This window comes from Arvicanthis niloticus, chromosome 24, assembly GCF_011762505.2.
Source record: "Arvicanthis niloticus isolate mArvNil1 chromosome 24, mArvNil1.pat.X, whole genome shotgun sequence".
NCBI classification, from domain to species: domain Eukaryota; kingdom Metazoa; phylum Chordata; class Mammalia; order Rodentia; family Muridae; genus Arvicanthis; species Arvicanthis niloticus.
The window spans coordinates 42,260,965-42,282,760 of NC_133432.1; the positions used below are offsets into that span (position 1 = coordinate 42,260,965).

The 21,796-nt window shown below is 41.7% G+C and overlaps 1 protein-coding gene across 2 annotated transcripts in view; it reads right to left on the reverse strand.

Moving 5' to 3' along the window:
• Window positions 1-21,796, reverse strand: part of Mtus2 (microtubule associated scaffold protein 2) — a 352,203-nt gene that overhangs the window by 172,196 nt on the left and 158,211 nt on the right. The window lies entirely within an intron of this gene.

The following is a 21,796-nucleotide window of genomic DNA, read 5'->3' on the forward strand; positions in this document are numbered from 1 at the left end:
AGGGGCCGGTGGATGCTGGCATAGACATGGGTTATGGGCCAAGAGAGGAGGTCACAGATCAGCATGGAGAAAGAGCAGTCAGAGGCACAAAGGCACGAAGTGTGAATACTGGTGTGAGCTGCTAGGTGGGACTGTTTCTAGGAACCCCAGAGGCAAGGAACTGAGATAGAATGGTGTAGGGCCAGCATCCCTATAGGCTCCTCGATGAGAGCCTTGTGGAGCCTGTGTGTTCTCAGGTCTGCACAGTCCACTGAGTAACAGACGCTTTGTCAGGAATATGCTACACACCATCACACATATGGGAGCTCACCACAAATGTGCAGTCATCCTGTGTCAATTAGAGATAACATTAAAAAAATCAATCTGACTTCTCACTGGCGTCCTGTGTAATGAAGGCTTGCCTGTGAAGACTGAAGTTTCCCTCCTCCAGCAGTGTGCTCTGCTGCAGTTTGTCCACATTGAAACTCACTCTGAAACGACTCAGAAAGTGGCAGAACCAGGTAAGACCTTTAAAAGGTGGGTGAATCTCTATCCACATTCAGAGACGAACCCACTCTTCTGATTTGTTGATTCCTAGGCTAACTGGTTGTCTTGTAAGTGGGTCTACTATCATCCTCAGCTTAGTTAGTCCACATGGTTACTTTTGCTTTCTGTCTCTGACTATGGAACTTTCTTCCAGGTCTCAAGACTCAGCCGTCAAGACCTTTAGCATCCTCTGGACCACTGGAACTGTGAGCCGTTTCTCTTTAAGAAGAGCCCAATCCGTGGTACTTTGTTTGCAACACTGGAAAACAGACTGAGGTATACGTGACTTCTTTTAATTTTGAATGCTGCTTACTGATTTTATTTATGGGAATCATGGGAAACTGTCCGGTTTCTAAGGTTAAGCATAGAAGCCCTTTAGATTTCTTTTAAACCTCATTACCAAGCAGTGTTTACATTGATTAGCTTTCTTTTACTGATCAGTTCAGGACTCTACACATGAGGCTATTCGTGACTCCAGTAGCAGCTACACAGGTGATGTCTCTGGTGTCCTGGAAGACTCCACGTGCTTTGGCAAAGGAAAGCAAACACGAGTCTGCGTGGGAAAGCTTGTTCTTATGGAAATGGCACGGTGCGTTCTTGACAAAAGAGTTTATGTGATTCACTATGGTGTGGAGAAGGAAAACACTGGGAGTCAATATTTCTTCTATGGTTTTAAGGAGGCACAAAGTTAACATCAGATTTGCTTTTGTTGACAGCAGTCCCGCGTTGCGTTGCTTGGCAACCCTATGTGTTCGAGCTGAATTGCAAACTACTAAAGACGCTAGTTACTGGTTTTAAACCAACGCACCTACTCAAGAGGCTGAACCGGACGCCTATCACTTGGGCAAATCTCACATTTATGTGGGATGTGAGTTATTGTGATACTCAGCAGGCACGGAGCCAGGCACCGAGATCAGGTGGTTAACAAGGAGGTCTGTTCTACAGAATATAACTCTTGTTTTCTTTATAAGGCCTCTGTGGTATTTTAATTAATTAATGTACTCACCGGAAGAGGACACTAGAGCCCCTGGACCCGTAGCTAGAGGTGGTTGTGAGCAACCATGTGGGTGAACCTCTGGAAGAGCAACCAATGTTCTTAACCAATGAGCCATCTCTAGTCCCAGACTAGCTATAAAAAAAATAACCCATTCCTCCCTGATAGAGCCCTTTGACACAGTTTAAAGGAGGAAGACAAGAACCCTCAGAGAGGGGTATAAGTTTGTTTTGGTCAAGTTTTGTTCCTTTCTTCAATTTCTGACCGCTCAGTGGGTAGAAATTTCAACTCCTACTCAAGGCCCTGAAAGATACCAAACAATTCTGTTTGGGGGCCTGCTCCTAACGCAATCATCCCTTCCTCTCCTTGGGAGACTAGGAAGTAACTTATGGGGTTAATCCATGCAGCCAGTTCTAGACAGCTCTGTTTTAACAGAGGCCCCTGAGGGGGAGGGAATGAGGGCAGCCCAGCTCTTCCCAGAGTGCCTCCCATACAGGGTCTGGTGAACATTATTATGCATATTTTAGATTTGCCTGGTGAGATGGCCATGGGTTCTAGGATGATAAAGACAAACTCCTTTATTAATCCCCAGTAGAAATTCACGTGATCTCCATCAGCTCAAGACCTCCATTCTGCAATACACAAAGGCGGTAGTCCTCTACCCATTCCATAATGTGGCAGCCGCTCTCCTGCAAACCTAGCTCCCCCTCAAGAGAGCCGGGCTCGATGCAGGGCTGCCTGTGGCATCACCAACGATAACTGAGTTTTGCAGGATCTAGATGTTTAACACATACTCCCATTTGTGCTGCCTTTTGTATCTTCTGGCCTAGAAGGAGGCTCAATCACATGCCTTTATTCTCAAAACACGGTGGAGCTCGAGACTTGGAAAATGAGACTTAAATTTGTGTCTAAGCCCCGTGCTCCTTCCACACCCAGCGTTTGACTGAAATGCACTTGTACAGCACTAACTTCACTACTATATTTATTTTAGTTTTTTCATATCTAGATAGCATTACTTGCATAAAGTTAATCAACAGTCTATCCTTGGTATCCACAAAGATTGACTCTAAGACTCCCAAGATGCCAGATCGATGCTTGGTCGGGTCTCCCACACACTGGCATGGTTTTTGCACAGAACATGTGCATCCTACCCTTGTCTGTGGATAATGTACAAGCCCGACGCCCTGTAAGTGCTGTGTCTGTGGATGTTTTAGGTTAGTATCTCTGGGATGATGATGATAAGGGGAATCTGTTCATGTTTTTTTTTTTTTCCCAAGACATTGTTTTTCCAAGAATCTTTGACATATGGATAGCTGAATCTGTGTAGAATTCTTGGGTATAAAGGGCTGAGTGTACTTTCAATTCTTTACATATGATTAATTTGATAGAATAAAGTCTTTTGTAGGTGTTGCTCTTTTGTGTGTGTGTTCACACATGTGTGTACACATGTGTGAATGTGGGCTCATTAGTGTATAGGCCCCAGGTTGAAGTCATGTTTCCCTCTATTGCCCTCTACCTTAGACATAAAGGCAGTGTTTCTCACTAAATCCAGAGCTCACTATTCTGGCTGCATAGCCAGCTTCCTCATGGTACCATCTTCACCTCTCGCGTTGAGATTACAGTAGGCTGTGATGCCTGCCTGGCTTTTCCATAGTTCTGGGGATCTGAACTCTGATCCTCAAATGTTTTACCTGCAGAGTCATCTCTCCAGCCCCATGAAGTCGTCTTTAACCAAATAAACATAATCTCTTTCCGGCTGGACTTCTGCTTTCTATATCCATCTTTATCTTGGCACTCAAACATCCAGTGGCAAGTAAAACTACTCAGATATCCACATTTTTTTGGGACAGGTTTTGTTTTTGTTTTTAAATTTGAGAGTCATCTCAAAAGACGTTTTCAGAAATCCATGCCTGATAGTGTCTATCAAGTCCATACTGTGTTAGTTTCCTTAGTCAGTTATTTCTTATGGGTGGCAAATAAAACACCTGTGTTATCTCTTAAAAAGAATATAAATTACAGGGCATTTTATGATCCCTGAAATAACATCCTCAAGGAATATAGGAAGATGGTAACATTTTGAATGGGCCAGGCTCTTTGAAGCCTTAATGAATACCTGTTTTGATTCAGGCTGCAGCTTAAGTAGATCCAGGGGAAGAATATGACTGAGAGTCTCGGGGAACAAGGTTAGAAGGTCCCTGCCACCTGACAGGCCAATTCTCACCTGGCTTTAACATACAACGGGACTCAAAAAGGAAAAAGAAATACAGATTTGCTTTTGCATTGATTTTGAAAATGCAGTGTCCACTTTGGCTAAAGAAACTGTACACAGGGCAAGCATCTCACACTCCCATCCCAAGCCATCCTGCTGCCAGCTGCTGTGTGCACCTGCAGAGATAACGAGGCAGATGCTAGCAAGCGCAGACCGACTTTCTCTGCATCTGTTTTAACACACGTGATAACAAAGGAAGAGCAGTACAGTGGAGCTTGCTTTTGAAAGCATGTCTTACATCCCTCGCAAGGGACTTTTTTTTTTTTTTTCATAATTGTTATTTAGCAGCATCGTGGATCATTTGGATATTCCATTAGTCTGCAGTGAATATCTCTGAACAATTGTTAATGGTGTGGACATGAGTTACAGGCACAGAATAAATACCTCAGGAAAAAGCATGCTCAGTAAAAGGTGGCACGCCTTTTAAATTGTATTAAATTTTGCCACTGTCCCCTTGATAAAAATCACAAATAGTACATTTTTTTTTATGCTTGTCAGAAACAAAAACTGGGAGAAATGCCCTGATGTCCTGCCTGTGCATTGTCAATTTCCTGTGACATGACTTACAAAGGTGGCTTTTGGTGAAGGCTCTTCTGAACACACGTGTTCCTGCTTTGGGGATGATTTACGCAGCCTTCTCTCATCTCTCAATTCTGTCGAGACGCTGTTGAGATTATTTCTGCCTCACTTTGATCTCCGTGGCCAGTATGATCCGAACTGGAGGATAGAAGGAAATGGACCACCTACGAGGCCCCCAGGGGATCAGGGTACCTTCACTTCACAGGGAGACTGAAGCCCTTCTTGGGTTCCTCGGAACTGGAACTGTGAGTTAATTAGCTTTCCTTTTGATTCTTTGCTTTTTAAGGAAGAAGTGACATATTTCCATCTTTGGATTTCCCACTTCAGTGTCTACGCTTCGAAAATTCAAGTGAACACTTCTTAAAGGCTCTCATAAATACATTAACAGTAAAGAAAAGGATTATAATTACATATAGTCAGTTATATAGACCAAGCTGGCCTCAAACTCACAGTCACCCTATGTAAATAATCATAAACATTTATGAAAATTATGCACCCATTGACCATGTACAAAGACTTCATGGTATACACACACACATACATATATATGTGTGTATATATGTATATATATGTATACACACATATCTTTTGAAAGAAGACATACTGTATGAAAATTCTTGGAAAAGGGATATTTGTGGTATTAAGGGTTTCCATTTACTGAAGGCTCTTACTTAAACACTGCACCAGTTTGTGAATCTGGCCTGTGCCTATGAGACAACATAGGTTCCTGTGCTGTCACCAACACTCCACGACTACCATCCTCTTCCATTTCTGTCAGTTTGGTAACTAACACAGGCAAATATGATTTATCACATCAATGGCGGTGGTTTAAAAAAAAAGCCATAAGTTTGTTGGGCATGGCCTTCACTTTTGCCACAAATGTCCATTTATCTCCTTTGCCCATTTATGTCTACCAAATGTGCTTTCTTTAGTTGGTGTGTGCACACACACAGGTGTGTGTAGAACAAAGGTGAACTCCAGGTATCATTCCTTAGAAACCCATGTTGCTTTTTGAGGCAGGGTCTCTCACTGGTCTGGAGCTCACTGGATAGACTGTAAGCTGGACAGCAAGTCCTGGAGATCTACTGGGCTCTGCCTCCCTTTTTCCTGGATTGCAAGAGGACCATGCGCCTGGCTTTTAATTATGTGTATATGTTTATTGATTTGAAAAAGCTCTTTACTTAAGGGATATGATTAATTTTATCAATTTGACTGGGTCAGAGAATACCCAGATATTTCTAGGAAGGTGTTTTTTTTTTTTTTTTAAAGAGGAAATAAATATCAGGATCTCTAGACGGGAAAATTGACCCATGTGGATGGACATCATCCAGTCCTCTGATGGCCTTGAGAAAACAAGAGATGGAGGTTTAATTAGTTCTCATCTGATAACTTAAATAAGGGCTTTACCTTCTCTTGATATTGACCATCCTAGTTCTTAGGCATTCAGAACTGGACCAGCATCTTCAATGACTTTCTAGTTCTTAAGTCTTCAAGCTACAGCATCAGCTTACTGAACAGAAATGGTAGGATTAATCAGCCTATCATTGTATCATCCAATACCTTCAAAAAATCTCATATATATCCTAAAGTGTTCTTTTTCTAGAGAGTTCTGAGTTATAAACTTACGGGATAATTAATATGATCAACTTCATAAGATTTAGAATCACCTAGGAGATAAGCCTCTGGCATGCCTATGAGGAATTATCTAGATTAGGTTATTTGAAACAGAAAGACTCATCCACTATGGGCGGTTTCATTCTGTAGGCTGAGGTCTCAAAAAGAATATAAAGAATAAAGTGAGCTGGGTACCAGCATTCATCTCTCTGGGTTTCTTGGGTGAGTACAGATGCAATGTGACTGGCCACTTCAGGTTCCTGCTACCAAGATTTCTCTGCCATGGTAGAGTTGTATCCTTGAACTGTAACTCAAAATAAACCCCTTCTCCCTTACACTCTTCTGAAGTGGAAACGTAAGGGTTTTTTGGAGATTCAATTGTGTTGGATGGTGTTTAGGGGGGTGGCAAACACATGAAGGAATGTTTTCCTGAAGTGGACACAGGTGAAAGACTAACGCATACTCATGAAGGAATGTTTCACTGAAGCAGACACAGGAGAGAGGATGTTCTGCTATAGCAAACACATGAAAGGACACGTGATGAAGGATTCTTTGCTAACAACATGCATGTATTGGACCGCCTTACATTCTGAAGTTGAGCTGCATTTGTCGGGACTCCTCAGACTCGGGCTGATTGAATGCATGTGCTGAGGCAAGACCCATGGAGGACACATGATGTTTGGAGGGTATAAATAGGACTCAATGGAGTGACAGAGAAAGAGCTTAGCTTGCTAATACAGCTCGCTGGGCAACACTTGCGGGTCTCACATCTTTGCTGATCTTTGTTCCCCTGAGAGAGGCACAGCCAAGAACTTCTCCTGGTGGCCCTCCTGGTCCCTCCTGCTGACTCAAGACGAGGCTGAGGCCTGGCTGTCTCTGCTAGGTCATGTCATCACTGTTCCTAATCTAACTCTACTGAACTAGACTGCTGGTGTGTCTGTGAAATGTTTGTGAGTGGATTGAGCTGCATCTGCTAACCTGTGAACTTAACTGCTGATTTTCAGACAACACAGACTGGAGTTGCTCCAAAGAACCTTTCTAAACAGGCCAACTTCCCCCATATCCTTTTTTTCCCACTACCTCTGGTGGGTGGTGGGCTAAAAGGGAGGTTAAAGCATTTAAGAACTATCATTAAAAATAAGAATTTTTTAAAAAAATGAAAGTTACACTCTTCTGTCAGGGTACTTTATCACCAAAACAGAAAAGTAATAGGATGCCAGGGACAGTGACTGTTGTCTGCGAAGGTTCCAGACAGTTCCTACCTTATCATTTGATTTCTAATTTACTGCACTCCACCCTAGCACTTTTAAATTTTTGTTTGGCCTAAAGAAATTTAAAAGAAATTCCAAGTTTTAAAATATTTTTCTTTATGGTTTCTGTGTTTACAGGAGCAAATATTCTCTGTTCCGATCACACTAGGCCACTCTGGTAGGTACTAGAGACCCCCAGAGGCAAAGTTAGCTGCCAAAACCCCAGAGGCCACACGAGCCACAGAAAAACCCAGGAGAGATATTTTATTAGACCTGAAGACTTGCTAGTTGACAGAACCCCAGGCTACTCATGCCAGAAAGTAGAAAGGAAACAGAAAACAGGAAAAACAAAAAGTAAACCAACAAACAAAAAATACTCTGCCAACAAAAATAAACTCAGAAATCAGCATTTAAACTTATAATAACTGCAAAACCCAGATGGCTTAAGACCAGCAAAAGAACAGAATCAACAACAGCCAGTGCAATATGGCATCACAAGAGCTGAACTATGCTATTACAGCAAGCCCTGGATATCCTAACACAACTGAAATATAAGAAAATGACCTTAAATCCAATCTTAAGAAGATCATAGAGGCCTTTAAAGAGGAAACAAATAAATCCCCTAAAGAAATACAGGAAAATGTAATCAAACAGGTGAAGGAAATGAATACAACTGTTTAAACCAGACAATGCAAATAGAAGCAATAAAGAAAACACGAACTGAGGGAATCTTAGAGATGAAAACCTAGGGAGGAGAATAAGAACTATAGACACGAACATCACCAACAGAGCACAAGAGACGGAAGAAGAGAATCTTAGCTGTAGAAGATACAAGAAATCAACAGATTGGTCAAAGAACATGTAAAATCTAAAAAAGTTCTGACACAAAGCATCCAGGAAGTTTGGGTCACTATGAAGAGGCTAAACATAAGAATAATAGGAGGGGAAGGAAGAGGAGGAGGAAGAGGAGGAAGAGATTGCTAGCTCAAAAGTCCAGAAAATATTTTCAACAAAATCATAGAAAAATTTCTCTAACCTAAAAAAAGTTGCCTACAAAATATAAGAAGCTTCAGAAATAGATTTGACCAGAAAAGAAAATCTTTCTGACATATAATAATTAGAACATTAAATGTACAGAACAAAGAAAGAATATTAAAAGCTTCAAGGGAAAATGGTCAAGTAACATATAAAGGCAGACCTATCATAATTACATCTGACTTCTCAACAGAGTCTCTAAAAACCAGAATGGCCTGGGCAGATGTCCTGCAGTCTCTAAGAGAACACAGATGCCAGTCCAGATTTCTATACCCAGCAAAACTTTCAATCACCATAGAGGAAGAAAACAAGATATTCCATGACAAAACCAAATTTAAACAATATCTATCCACAAATTCAGGCCTACAGAATATACTAGAAGCAAATCTCAAAGGAGGTTGACCACACCCAAGAAAACACAGGAAATAGATAATTCGACACCAGTGAAACCAAAAGGGTGTGCGCGCGCACACAGACACACACAGACATACACACACACACACACACACACACACACACACACACACACACAACTACCACCACCATCAAAATAACAGGAATCAAGAAGCATTTGTCATTAAATTCTCTCAACATCAATGGACTCAATTCCACAATAAAAAGACACAGTCTAACATAATGGGTGGGAAAACAGGATCCATCATTTTGCTGCATACAAGAAACAAACCTCAGCAACAAAGATAGACATCACCCAGAGTAAAGGGCTGGAAAAAAAAGATTTTCCAAGCAAACAAACCCAAGAAAGAAGCTGAAGTAGCCATTCTAATAGCTAATAAACTTTCAACCAAAATTAATCAAAAGAGATAGGGAAGAACACTTCATTCTCATCATAGGAAAAATCCACCAAGATGATGTCTCAATTCTGAAAAGCTATACCACAAATCCAAGAGTACCCACATTCATCAAAGAAATATTACTGAAGCTTACATCTCATATCAAACCTCACATATTAATAGTGGGGAAATGTCAACACCCAACTCTCACCAATGGACAGATCATCCAGACAGAAAACAGAGAAACAATGGAACTCTCAGATGTCAGAAATCAAATGGATCTAACCAATACCTTCAGGAGATTTCACCCAAACACAGAACAATATACCTTCTTCTTGGTACCTAATGAAACCTTCTCCAAAATTGATCATATACTTGGATACAAAATAAGTCTCAACATATATAAGAAAATTGAAATAACCCTTTGTATCTTATCAGACCACCATGGATTAAAGTTAGACTTCAACAACAACAGAAATAGCAGAAAGCCTACAAACCCATGGAAACTGAAAAAGTCCCTACTCAGTGACCACTGGGTCAAGGAATAAAGTAAGAAAGAAATTCAATGAAAATAAAGGCACAACATTATCCAAACTTATGGGACACAATAAAAGCAGTGCTAAGAGGAAAATTCATAGCACTAACTGCCTTTATAAAGAAATTAGTGAATTTTCAAACTAGTGACTTAAGAGCACACCTGAAAGCTCTAGAACAAAACGAAGCAAACACAACCAAGAGGAGTGGACAGTAGAAAGTAATCAGACTCAGGGCTGAAATCAATAAACTAGAAACACAGAGAATAATACTAAGAATCAACAAAACCAAGAGTTGTTTCTTTTAGAAAATCAACAAAATGGACAAACCTTTATCCAAACTAACTAAAAGGCAAAGAGACAGTATCCACTCTTATATTTTTGGTTGTGAGCCTAGCCTTTAACGGCTGAGCCATCTCTCCAGCCAGACAGTATCCAAATTAACAAAATTTCAGAAATGAAAAGGGAGACATAACAACAGATGCTGAGGATTTCAAAAAATCATCAGGTCTTTCTTCAAAAACTTGTATTCTACAAAATTGGAAAACCTAAGTGAAATAGATGATTTTCTTGATAGATACCACTTACAAAAGTTAGTTCAAGATCAGGTAAATAATTTAAATAGACCTTAACCCCTAAGGAAATAAAAGCAGTCATTAAGTCTTTCAACCAAAAAAGCCCAGAGCCAGATGGTTTTAGTGCAGAATTCTACCAGGCTTTCAAAGAAGAGATAATACCAATACTCAAATTATTCCACAAAGTAGAAACAGAAGGAACACTGCCAAACTCATTCTATGAAGTCAAGGTCACCCTGATACCTAAACCACACAAAGTCTTAACCAAAAAAGAAAATTTCAGACCAATCTCCCTTATGAACATTGATGCAAAAAGTACTCAATAAAATACTTGAAAACTGAACCCAAGAACACATCAAAAAACATTATCTACCATGATCAAGTAGGCTTCATCTCAGAGAAGCAGAGATGGTTCAACATATAAAAATCCAACACCATACAAACAAATTAAAGAAAAAAGCCATGATCATCTCTGAGCATCTCATTAGATGCTGAAAAAGCCTTTGACAAAATCTAACACCCTTTCATGATAAAATTCTTGGAGAGATCAGGAATATGAGGCCCATACCTAAACACAATAAAGGCGATAACTAGAAAGCCAATAGTCAACATCAAATTAAACAGAGAGAAACTTAAATCAATCCCACTAAAATCAGGTCATCCACCCTCTCCGTATCTATTCAATATAGAACTTGAAGTTCTAGTTGGAGCAATAAGACAGCTAAAGGAGATAAAGGGGATACAAATTGGAAAGTAAGAATTCAAAGTATCACTATTCAATGATGGCATGGTAAGATACATAAGTGACCCCAAAAATTCTACCAGGGAATTTCTGCAGCTGACAAACAACTTCAGCAAAGTGGCTATGTACAAAATTAAGTAAAAAAGAAAATCAGTAGCTTCCTTTATACAATGACAAATGGACTCATACAGAGCTGAGAGGAACAACGCCCTTCACAACAGCAGTAAATAATCTAAAATATCTTGCTGTAACTCTAACTAAGCAAGTGAAAGACCTGTATGACAAGAACTTCAAGTCTTTGAAGAAAGAAATTGAGGAAGATATCAGAAGATGGAAAGATCTCCCATGCTCATGCATAGGTAAGATTAACATAGTGAAAATGGCCATCTTACTAAAAGCAGTCTACATATTCAGTGCAATCCCCATCAAAATTCCAACACAATTCTTTACAGACCTTGAAAGAACAATACTCAACTTGATATGGAAAATACAAAAAAAAACAAAAACAAAAAAAAACACCAGGATAGCCAAAACAATTCTGAACAATAAAAGAACTTCTGGAGGAATCACCACCCCCAATTTCAAGCTGTACTACAGAGCAGTAGTAATAAAAACCACATGATTTTGTCATAAAAAACAGGCAGGTTGCTCAGTAGAATCAAGGACTCAGACATAAACACAAATTCCTATGGAAACTTGATTTTTGACAAAGAAACCAAAAATACACAATAGAAAAAAAATCTTCAACAAACATTGCTGGACTAACTGGATGTCTGCTTGTAGGGGGATACAAATAGACCCATATCTATTACATAAAACTCAAATCTAAGTGGGTCAAAGACCTCAACATAAAACTGGGTACACTAAATTGGATAGAAGAGAAAGTAGAAACTAGCTTTGAAAGCATTGCTACAAGACACAAGTTCCTCAACAGAACACCAGTGGCTCAGGCTCTAAGATCAATAATTGATAAATGGGACCTCATAAAACTGAAAAGCTTCTGTAAGGCAAAGGACTCTGACAATAGGACAAAACTGTATCCTACAGAATGTGAAAAGATCATTTCCAACCCTACATTCAACAGAGGGCTAATATGCAAATTTTATTTTAAAAAAAACTCAAGAAACTAGACATCAACAAACCAAGTAACCCAATTAAAAATGGGGTACAGATCTAAACAGAGATTTTTCAACAGAGGAATCTTGAATGGCCAAGAAGCACCTAAAAAAATGTTCAGTGTCCTTAGCCATCAAGGAAACGCAAATCCAAATGACCCTGAGATTCTCTCTTACACCCATCAGAATGGTTAATGTCAGAAGTTCAAGTGACAGCCCATGCTGGTGAGGATGTGGAGCAAGGGAAGCACGCCTCCACTGCTGGTGGGAGTGCAAACTTGTACATCCACTTCGGAAATCAATTTGGTGGTTCCTCAGAAAACTGGGAATAGCTCTACCTCAAGACCCAGCTCTACCACTCCTGGGCATATACCCAAAAGATGCTCCACCGTAACACAAGGACACTTGCTCGACTATGTTTATTACTATTCATAATAGCCAGAAACTGGAAACACAATGGAACACTAGTCAGCTGTTAAAAATAAAGACATCATGAAATTTGCAGGCAAATGGATGGAATTAGAAAAAGATCATCCCGAGTGAGAAGACCCAGAAAGACAAACGTGGTATGTACTCACTTATAAGTGGATATCAGCCATAAAGTACAGGGCAACTGTGATGCAATCTACAGTCCCAAAGAAGCTAATATAATAAGGAAGGCCCAAGGGAGGACACTTGAATCTCACTGAGAAGGGCACTGGGGCGTGGAGGAGAGAGCGTGGTGGTGTAGGGACTGGGGAAGGGAGCAGGATCGATCAAGTGCAGGGAGAACAGATGGAGAGATAACTGTAATCAGTGCGGAGGGAATCTCTGGGGTGTGCTAGAAACTCAGGACAATGGAAACTACCAAGAATCTATGAGGGTGAGACCATCCAAGACTCCTGGTAATGGGGAATACAGAACCTGAACTGTCCACCTCCTGTAACCAGAAAAGACATCCAACGGAGAAACTGGGACACCAACCCAGCCACAAAAACCTCAGACCCACAATTTGTCCTGCCTACAAGCTGTGCAGGGGTAAAGATGGAGCAGAGATTGAGAGAATGGCTAACCAATGACTGGCCCAGCTTGAGACCCATGCCTTGAGAAAGAGCCAAGCCCGGACACAATTAATGGTATTCTGCAATGCTTGCAGATAGATACTTAGTATAACCGACGTCTGAGAGGCTTCATCCAGCAACTGATGGAACAGATGTAGAGACAACAGCCAGACATTAGGAGGAGCTTGTGGAATCGTGTGGAAGAGGGGTAGACAGGACTAGAGACCTTGGATCTACAAAGCCACCCAGGAATCCACCACCTTACTTCCTATGTGAAGAGGACACTGGTTGCCCACAGGACTTCTGTGATTGTTTAGTAGGGAAATAGGCCAGAACCTGGATACCAGATCCCCTCAGCCACTGTTCAGTCTGCCTCACTGTCTCTTGAGTCTTACCACCACTGTAACAACACCCTACTGAGTATTCTCCAGGAGTCCCTTACAGCATAATTTATGGTCTGGATGAGATAATGTCAACTGATCCTCACCTGTGTGAACTGTGGGTACCCATCCCTCTGCTCCTTCCGTGGGCTGTTCTTTGCACATCCACTCACTCCTTTGTACCCAGGGTCCAGCATATTCCCATCCTCATCACACAGACATCCCCACTCTCTGTTCTCCAGAGACTGCTCCCAGGGAATCTCAACTAACTGACAGGCCCATGTATGTTTGGGTCAGCCAAACTTGGCTTCCCAAAGCCAAGCCTTTTCAAAGGCAATATAATGTGAATTTATGTTGTAGGGCCTCAACAAGGGAAATACTTGATCCTTCGGCTCAAGCTGTCAGGACACAAACAGATTTTTCTGCAGTGAATCCCAAGCCACATCTAGGGCCTTGCACCCTGGTGTGCTCCACCAGAGTGTCACTTCAGCACCAGGCCCTCCCCAGACTCAGGTGGGGAGGGTGGCGAGTCTGCTCACCTGTCCTGCTTGAATCTGTTCCTCTGAATGTGGTTACCTGGATGGGATCAAAGTTACAAACACTCACACTGTCACTGTCTCTGATAGCAAGCAGGGGCTTCCAGAAGAACCACACAGCTAAGGGCACACAAAAGAAATGAACCAGGCTGGGAAGGGTGCCCAAGGGTCCTAAAGGATGCTCTAAAGAAACCCTAAAGAGCCCTGGAGAAGTAAGCAGACCCCAGCAGGGAAGCACGTCTTATTTGCTTCCCATACACTTTCAGGGCCACACTAGACACACGCTAACAAGCACCTATGCGTAGCAGTGGCTGCCCCGGACTTCCTGACTAATTGGTGGTTCACCCCATGGAATCCACCGTCACGGGGTCTATCCAGGCTCATGTGCCTTCATTAGCAAGCCTTTCTGGTGGCAACAGATGTCTCCCACATCATCACCACTGTTAGAATCACGCCTCATGACTGACAAAGCCCCAGATGTGTTACCGGTTTCCATATTCTAATCAAAGGGGTCAGAAGCAGAGGGTGTTGGCAGCTCATGCCTGCAGCTGTCTGGTCTGTCAACTCCCTGCCACATATGGGTTCTAAAACACGGTGCTGAGAGGCGGATTTAAGTCTCAGCGTTCTGTGTGGCAGCTGCTCCTCTGCTGGGGACTCACTCCAGGACACAGTACACCGATGTCTGCACAGTGGCACAGTGCTTGTGCAGAATGCCCACACACTGTCCAGATCTACATGTCATCTCTAGATTATTTACAGTGCGCAGTGCCACACAAGCGCTTGGAAAAGCTGTTTTACAGTGATGTTTAAGACATGTCGAGCAGAAAAATCAGTATGTGTTTGATGCAAATGCATTTTTTCCCCAAGTATTTTTGGTGTAGGGTCAGTTGGATCTTTAAATACAATTCCTGTAGATACAGAAGGATGTCCATGTTTAGACAGGGGCAAAGGGGGTTGGGAGATCAAAGGCCTCACCTCAGCTTTGGGAAAGCCTGTGGTAAGTGGGTATGAATATATATTTACCATACAGGAATGTGACTGAACAGAAAAGTAACTTATTCTCCTGCTGCAGTTGTCGTCTGAGAGGCGTACTGCCCCCATCTGCTAAGCTAGGCCTAGTCCTGGAAGTTTCTAGCCTCCATACAATCTAATCTAGGCTTACAAGGTTTTCAGCCTCTATGACTTGCTGTTGAATAAGCTGACGCTTTCTTGTTCTTTCTGAGCTCTGGCTGGCTGGTTCAACTCAGCTGTTCTGGCTCAAACTCCTCTCCAAGATGACTGATTCAATCTGGCTTTTCTCTCAGTTTCTGAAGTGCTCTGCTTGGCCTCAAACTAACTCTATAGCAATCTGTTCTAATCTTCGGGCTCCTTCTCATTTTTTGCTCTTTCTGTCTTCACCTGTGTCTAGTTTGTTCTCTTCAGTCTGTCTCTGTAAAACTCTCCTGGTAACACTGCCTCCTCCTCCCCCTCTGCTGCTCTACTCTCGCTCTCAACTCTACTGCACTGCTCTCCATGAACTCTACTGTATTCCTGGTCCGTACTCTTCTTCTTATACTGTCTGTCTCTCCCGTCAGTAGCTTTCCTTTCCTCTCTGTTCTCGTGAGACTTGGGCATATCCTATTCTGTCAAATCTTTCCTTGATTACTCATTTTTTTTTCTGCCACTCAGACATCTCTTTCAAACATGGGTGCTTCCTACAACAAACTGACTTTACCTTCACTGTTTGGGATTAAAGGTGAGTACTAAGGGTGTATCTGTATTTCAGCCAGAGGGATTAAAGGTGTGTCCCAGGGCTGAGCCACACCCTAACTAGAATCATCAAAAATCCAGTAACAACTGAAGACCTCTGCATATCTGCTGCCCCATTCACTAGCAGATCAGAGAGAGAAAGCAGAGAAAGTGCCGGAGGTGCAACAGGACCCTGATGGTTAATGAGAATAGCCAGGCCATACTCACCTGAGCTGTAGGTGGTGCCCGCATTAGTATATACCTACAGTAAGTGGAACAGGAGTCCTTGGCCAGGCCAAGGCATAAATCACCCAAAGTCCCCACAGGAGCCACAGGCAGAGATGCTATGGTTACATCATGCCTTGCTGCTAGACATGTCCACACATTGTAACCTTGCACCCTGCACTGAGAAATACATAGTATCTCATCCTTTGAACAGAGAACATCCACAGACAGAGGAGAAAGCAAGCACACAAGGGAGAAAGCAACAGAAAAAGGAAATGCTGTCCCATGGAAAAGAGATGAAAACAAAGATTAGTGGGCCCCCACATAAAGAGCAAAGTCCCAATGTCTTAGCTATTCTATGGGGGCTTTCGGTTCTCAGTAGGTCCTTTGGCGGAAGAGCCAGACATTTATACCAAAACTGTGAAACACCCATGCTTACTTTATATCCAGGGGGCAAACATGATGCATAGTAAATACATCTAACTCCTCTTAATTGGCTCGGTTGTTTTCTTATGTGTTCCCACTGCCTTTATGGGCATTGAACTGCCTGATAAGTAGGTATCTTGGTGACCCCCACACAGCCCTCACACAGCAGAGATGGTAGGGCCACAGAGGCAGAGCTGTAGAAAATCATCTCACAGTTATACCTCGGTGTTCTTCAAGGTAAATAGAGTTCCACACTCCTGTATCATCCCTTAACACAGGAAAGGCTCAGTAACAGCCCTAGAATGCCTGGTCTGGTTGATCTACTGATGCTCTGTTATATCTGCACGACATACTAGGAATGGAATAAGCAGATCTCCATGGCCTACTTTGCCTTCTATGGCTCTAATAAACCATGACCAAAAGCAACTTGAAAAGAAGGTTTATCTGGCTTACATGTCCTGACCGCAGTCAACCACTGAAGGGAGTCAGGGCAGAAACTCACCCAGGAACCATGGAAGAACACTGTGTACTACCTGGTTCCTCACGGCTTGCTCTGCTTTTTTATACAACCCAGGACCCTTGCCCGGGGATAATACCAACCATGGTAGACTGAGCCATCTCACATCAATCAATCAATCAATCATCATCATCATCATCATCATCATCATCATCATCATCATCATCATCAACAACAACCTGCCTAGAGGCCAATCTGATGAAGACATTTTTCTCAACAGATTTCCTCTTCCCAGATGACTCTCCCTTTTCAATTATACCTTTGTGTTTTTGAATCATTGAGAGGGGATGTTGACTTGTATAAAGGACAAATGACTTCACCAACGAAGGACCTGAAACTCAAGCTGGGAAAATGGGTTGTGGATATTGGGCCCACAAAAAGGGGTGGAGTTTTGCTCACAGTTTCAGGGGTTCGAATCTATGCAGGTAGGAACATGCAGTAAGGGTAGCTATTTACCTCAGAGCAACAGGGATCAGGGGAATTAAAGGGCCAGGGCCAGAACACTCCTTCTAAGAACATTTTCCCAATGACCCAACTTCTTCCCTCTGGGTTCCATCTCCCAATAGTGTCAGAGGCCGGTGACACAAGGTCTCTAATAACGATTGGTTAATCGACAGCAGCATCTAAGTCCACTGAAGCTACCTGACTTGTACATATCAGCCCCTCCAGGTTTCAGTGATGTATGTAAGTGTGGTGTATTTCTCTTTCAACTGCTCTTTCTGTAGCTTAAGGTGCCTTTGATTCATGAAGTGTCTTGAATGATAAAAATACAACGTTTACAAAGCTGGAAATGCTTTTGACAGAGAATGTGATTCCTGACAGATTTTTCCCAGACTGTCAAAAGGATGGTAGAGAAAGGAGATTTCCACACAAGGGATGGCAAGTCACATGTGGAAAAACTCATGTTCTTCTCTGTAAATGTGTATGATGGAAGAAAAGGGATGTGTGGGAGTCACACATCAGCAAGACTCCAGAAAAAACGACTCACTTCTTTTCCTTGGGAAGAATGCTTCAAATTATATGACTACGAATTCCAAGGAACCCGATACTCGAATCTTATCAGCAACGCTTGTTTGAGTTCTGCATTTCCACGGAAAATTAGAACCACATTTGGAACCTTGTTCTCAGTCCCCTTTTCTTCTCCCACCCAAATTGAATTGAGATACTCAAGTGAATAGCAGAACACTAGAAACAAGACCCCAGCCACATGCAAAGCTGTATGAAGCCCCTTACATACTGTAAATGCAAACACACACGCGTCCCTGTCAGACAGCAAAAGCCACAGACAGAAAGGCAGCTCCAACTCTCAGTTCTATTTTAAGGAGAGGGTTTAAATGCCACCAGATTAGACTAAGGTCACCTTTTATAAATGTACTTCTTTAAAAGGGAAACTAACTGAATGTATTTCCTTACGCACTATAAAGACTTGGCACAGCCCTCTTGATTTCCTTTGCTTTTGTTTCTCTACATACCAAAAGGATATATAAACTTACAACCCCAACATAAGAAAATCAACTTCAAGTCTCTTAAATGTCTTAGAAACACACGTATGCCTGACAACAGTGGAAGCAGGTAAGGGTGTTGGATCCCCTAGAGCTGGAGATACAGATAATTCAGAGCTACCTTATGGGTGCTGGGAGTCAAACTGGGTTCTCTGGAAGAGCAGCCAGTGCTTTAACAGCTGAGCCATCTCTCTAGCCCCTAAGTTTTACTTTAACACTCCGAAGTTATTGATTATAATGTGTAGGTGATTATAAAATATTGGTACTGGAAGCATCATCTCTCTGGCTTCAATGTTATCATAACCGCATCCAGAAACTATGAAGACCATGTCCCCAGTTTCCCATTGGATACTGTTAATTCAACACGGCCATTTTCCCACCTGGGCTTTTGAATGGTCAACACTGAACTTCATTGACATGGCCCACAGATAGAAAGAGCCCAAGAAAAACTATTCTTGTGCAAAGCTGTGTTCTAAACACTCTGTGAATATTACTTTCAGTTAATGCACCCTATTTGCCCTCTCAATGGTTTTAAACCTAATTCAGTTATTACCTATACCATTTTATTATGACGACACCAAAGTCATAGATTTGGTAAATGCAGAGGTGGCAGGTAAATCTTAACGTCTCTAGAGTGCATATCCACCACCACTACCTTGCAGAAGCTCTTAAAACCAAACAGAACAGTGGCACAGGACAGCCAGACTCTGGAGCTCTAATAATGACATGGTGTGGAAAGCTAACCATTCTGTGCCATGTGCTCGAAATGTGCTAAGAAATCAAGCCCTAAACATTCCCAACATCTGTACACAGAGGAGCTACACAAAATGACAGAGGTCATTTAGCTTGATGCAATAATCACTTCATAATATATATATACTATATATTTCATATATGTTTCATATATAATTTTCATATATATTCAAACATGAAATATATAAAATGTATGTTTTATTTATAAAATATAAAAATATTTTATATCATATTTTATATACATTTCATAAATATAAACAGCTATATACTGAAATAACATGTTATATGTTCATGTTGGATATTTTGTCACCTTGACACAAGCTAGAGTCATTTGGAAAAAAGAAATCTTAATTAAGGAATTGCTTCCATCAGATTGGCCTCTGGTCATATTTGTGGGGCATTTTTCTTAATTATGGATTGATGTGAGAGACCCAAGCCCATTGTGGGTACTGCCACCCCTGAAATGTGATCCTGGGCTCTATGAGAAAGCAGAATGAGCAAGCCATGGAGAGCAAGCCAGTAAGTGGTGTTCCTCCATGTTCTCTGCTTCAGCTCCTGCCTCCAGGTTTCTGTCTTAAATCCTTATCCTGGCTTCTCTCTTCTTGGTGGACTGTGACCTGTAGCTTGTAATTAACCCTCTCTTCCCTAAGTTGCTTTTGCTGGTGGTGTTTTATCATAGCAACAGTAAGCAAACTTAAAAAAAAAAAAGATAGGATACCTTTTGTTACATTATAACTTAAGAAAACTAGAAAAAAATCAAAGGTGTCTAAGATCTTTCTGGAAAACATTAAATGTGAAGATATGAAGTAAAGAAAGCAAAATGGACTCAACATTATTTTCGTAGACTGTCTTATATCACTTATATTATAATACTTTGGGCAGTTTTTGTCTTATTGGTCTTTGCATCTATATTGTGACTTCTAATTTGTGGCAGTGTGGAGGGTCGTGTATGTTTATCTCTGTGTGTTTTTATTGTATTTTTTCTTTTCTTATTCTGTTTGTTTTTGTTTGCCTGTTTTCTGAAGAAAAAGCATGGGGTTCAGTGAGTGAGGAGGACCTAGGAAGAGCTGGCGTGGGAAAACCATGCTCAGAATATAGTGTATAAAAACACTTTTTCAATTAAGAAAGAAAGGGAGAAAGAGAGAGAGGGAGGGAGAGAGAGAGAGAGGAGAGGAGAGAGAGAGAGAGAGAGAGAGAGAGAGAGAGAGAGAAGTAGATTAATGATTGTCTGGAGCTGGAGGCTGGAGGGAGACGTTCTAAACCTAAGTTTAGTGAAGGTACACAACCCTATAAGATCTACCAACAAAACACTGAGTTGTACACTTTAAACGAGTGAATTACATGGTGTGTGGATTACGTCTCAATAAAGCTGTTATTTCAGCCAGCCACGGAGACGGCAAGATTTTAACCTCTTTTATGAGAAATTTAAAACACACACCGAAGGGAAGCAAAGTGCACAGTAAACTCTCCCGTGTAAGCCTTCCCAGTTCAGTCCTCTAGTGTTAATGGTTTTCAAAAACTCGCCAATCGCGGTTTTAATCTTTCCTCTCCACCTCCAGACATTTTTTGCTTTTTTACTTGCACTCTTTTACACTGAAGCAGAATGTTGTCATTCGGATACAGAGCAATCGCCACAAAGGTGGAACACAATAGCACACAGTAGCCTGGAAGAGTCCTGCGGGATGCCAGGTCTACCCTCTCAGCAGCTCAAGAGGAGCCCCATACCCTCCTGTGTCCTGTCACAGGCTACGAAGCTTTCAATCTTGGCACAGGCGCATCATCAACCTCTCCCTTCGGTCCCCAAGAGGGAGAGGACCCCTGCAGCTGATTCACATCAAAATGCATGGGGTGGGGTGGGGGACTGAACTGGTGCAGAAGCAGCAAAAGGGGCAAGAGCTAATCTTTGCAAAGTGGGGCAGCCAAGAAAAACGCGGCTGTTCTGATGGCATTGTTTTTACTATAAATGAAAGCTTCTCCTTATAGTTTATATTAACAACTGTAAACAGGCAACTTTCCTTAAAACCAAGACCAAGTAACCAACCAATGTAACAACAAAGAAACACAAGTTCATACTCTGCTCCCATCACTGGGCGGAGGTGATTAGTGTCCGGATCCGAGGAGTGCGCACAGACATCAAGAAGGTTTAATCTCAGATGAGAAATAGCTTCTCAGGAACCTGACCTCCCAGGTCACTGGCGGCTCCTTTCTCCATGAATAAAAAATGACTCCCTCTTTGCCAGGGGAACATGAGACAGGCTGATGGCTGTTTCTATAGGAGTTATTAATAACGCCTCTTGCCAACTCTGATCTTATTGAAGATGCGTGTCAGGTGCGGATAATCAAGTGAGCCATGTATATAAATGCATTTTATAGTACTCATGAGTGCAATGTCGAGTTCACATTCCAGGGATCTCTCATATTAACCCTCGTTTTCATTGATTAGCCTTCCAAGGAGACTGGTGATTTTCTACTTCAAACCATCCTCAGAACCCAGATTCTACTCAATAATTAAAGGGATGTATGCTCATCTTAAGAAACACAACTCAGTCATTCCGTGAGTTTTAGCTCATCTTTACAAATCAAGTTGTCTAAGATTGGAAACCCTTACACTCTCTCGTGAATGGCCTCAAGAATAGTCTCAAAATGATTCTTTTAAGATTTATTTAT